Source organism: Amphimedon queenslandica, unplaced genomic scaffold (genome assembly GCF_000090795.2).
Source record: "Amphimedon queenslandica unplaced genomic scaffold, v1.1 AMPQUscaffold_12877, whole genome shotgun sequence".
Lineage (NCBI taxonomy): Eukaryota > Metazoa > Porifera > Demospongiae > Haplosclerida > Niphatidae > Amphimedon > Amphimedon queenslandica.
Window position 1 is genome coordinate 15,751 of NW_003546887.1, and position 2,711 is coordinate 18,461.

A 2,711-nucleotide genomic window follows, 5' to 3' on the forward strand; every position below is an offset into this window, starting at 1 on the left:
AAGACCATGTGAGAAAGAAGCTTCACTTTTTCTTTACTAATCAGCAATATATGATAAACTTGCTGACAAAAAAAGTTGCTGCCTTTGTATATTTGAGATAGTATAGGTACTTTAGTACCTATAACCCAGCAAGTTGTTGCTCTAGCGCTTCACAAACGAGTGACCTCAACAATTTCAAGTAAGTATAACTCTTCATCAAGTAAGATTTAGAGAAATCTGTTCATAATTTTTGAAGGCCATGTTCTAATCTACTGAAAAATGCTACCAGCTATCTCTAAAGTGCCAACACAACGGAACTTGGCCCAACTACTCGATTTTCTTACTTTGAAGCTTCTGTACCTAGCACTTGTATTTGAGCAACACAAAACAGTTAATAAAGACTTTTCCACGTCAAAAAGAAAGATCTAGGAGCTTAGAACACGCTGTGCTAAAGTTATTGTTTATTAAAAACAAATTTCAGTTGTACAGAATGAATGAATGAATGACAGACACACAAAACAACTACCTATACCTCGCGTAGGCGAGGCCAACAAGCACTAATAATCAAAAGGTCATATCTTTATTTCTTATCAATTACTCAGTCTTTGTCATAATTGTGGGTTGTCATTGTGTGGCTTTTACTACTAATACCGTAGGGCGCCTTTTTTTTCGAGGGCTATGAATTTTGTGGATTTTTATTTCGCGGATTTAATTTTCGTGAATTTATGCCGTCTGCCATCTTGTACCGTATTGATTTGATTTTCGCGAAAGTAATTTTCGCGAATCTTAAAAAAAATCGCGAAATCTGCGAAATTTATAGCCCTCAAAAAAAAGGCGCCCTACGGTAATATATACTTGTACATCTGTTAAACTCACCTTTCAGCAATGCACTACTGATGTATATGTATTAGTTATTACATCCTACTGGAGGCTTTATCTGATATACCGTATAGCCACAAAGTTTCAAGGCAATAAACTTTTGCGAATCAGGCCACAAGTCTTTTTTCGTGAATTAACTTTCGCAGTTCTTGTTTTAAAGTACACGTGTTTATGGGCAATACGGATAATTCACGGAATTAACTTTCGCGAATATGGAAAATCTGCGAAAACAGCGAAAGTTGTACCCTCGAAATTAAGCGGCTATATGGTATACACAACAAGCGTAACAGTGTAAAAATATTCCTATAATTGTTTTCACCACCTTGCAAGTACAACTGGGTTCTTATTAAGACTTATGAAGATTCTCTCTACCTTCTAATGCTTCCAGAAAAGACTTTAGACAGTATCTCTATGTTCTTTTGCTGTTAGAAGGCTCAAAACTTTGTCTCATGTGCAAACTGCCATCCAGAAGCCATACAGACCAAAGGCCACCAAGTGTGGTTGATAGTGGATATTCAATGAATATCATTGTATATCTGGCTGCCCTAGGGAAATATGGATACCGTATAGCTGGAAAATTTGGCAGTTTTGCATCAAATTGCCTAAATATAATATTGGCGGTCTCTTAATTTGGCGGTTTACTATCTTGTTTTTTCTTTAAGCACTCTCAGCTCTTAATTCTTGAAGCTGCTCCTTGCCAGTCCTTGCCCACAGTCTTGACTGAAATAGTGAGAGATACTCAGAAATACTGTCATTTTGGCATTTTTCAGTATCATGTGCTCATGACGGGATCCGCCCATCATTGCTATTATTATTGGCAGTTATAATATTGGCGGTTTTATTTTGAACCGCCAATTCGCCAAATTTAATTCTCCGCCAGTTTTTCCGGCTATACGGTAGTGCCCTAAGGCTGGCAGATATAAAGTGATATTCATTGAATATCCACTATAAACCATGCACAGTACCTTTGATCTGTATGGCTTCTATAGAACACCTTGATGAACAAGCACAGTGACAAATATCAGTTATTATTATTATTATTGTATAGGAAGTGATTGAAATAACTGAAGAATTCAAGACACCATTGACTCCAATAAAGCTAGGTATGTTATAATATGTACTATCACAATTGTCAAGTAGTGGGAGTGTAGACTGTACAGTGTATATACACATTATTAATTATTATTTTTATAGATATTAAAGATCTTGATATTGTTATTAAAGAGCTAGCAATACTCAATCAGTTACCTTGCCATATATGGCATGATCTTGGTCTTCAGCTAGGACTCTATCAGCCTACACTAGAAGACATCAATGAAGATAATAATGGAGACTCAAAGAAGTGCTTCAGACAGTGTATGTCTGCCTGGTTAAGAGGAGAAGATAAAATGAGAGAGAAAGGAGGTCCTAGTTGGTCATCATTAGCTACAGCACTGGATACAATAGAAGAGAAATCTATTGCTAGTTACATTAGAGATAAATATTGTCAATAATTAGTTAGTGGATGATTGTCTATAGTATTTCATTTTGTTCTGTTTATTATTATTTTTGCTGATACTTGCTGATTCATTTGTTAATTAGTTGAGTTGTAAAAGCTGAGCTGTCATCATGTACTAATTTCCCTATCTCTATATTTAAGATTATCACTGATAGTATCAGTAATATAGTATAGTATAGAGTACTATATGAGCTATATTACCCTGTACTATAGCTCATGGTTTTTTTTCAAAAAAGGCTCCGAAATCACTGAGAGAACCTTTATGAAGAAGATACCAAAAACTGATAAAGTACGTCCATCAAAAACTACATGTACAGTACATGTATTCATTAACTGCAGTAATGTGTAATTATTA

At 35.3% G+C, this 2,711-nt stretch overlaps 1 protein-coding gene across 1 annotated transcript in view; it reads left to right on the forward strand.

Moving 5' to 3' along the window:
• LOC100637685 (IQ and AAA domain-containing protein 1-like) overlaps positions 1 to 2,711 on the forward strand; it is a 7,136-nt gene that overhangs the window by 3,709 nt on the left and 716 nt on the right. The window lies entirely within an intron of this gene.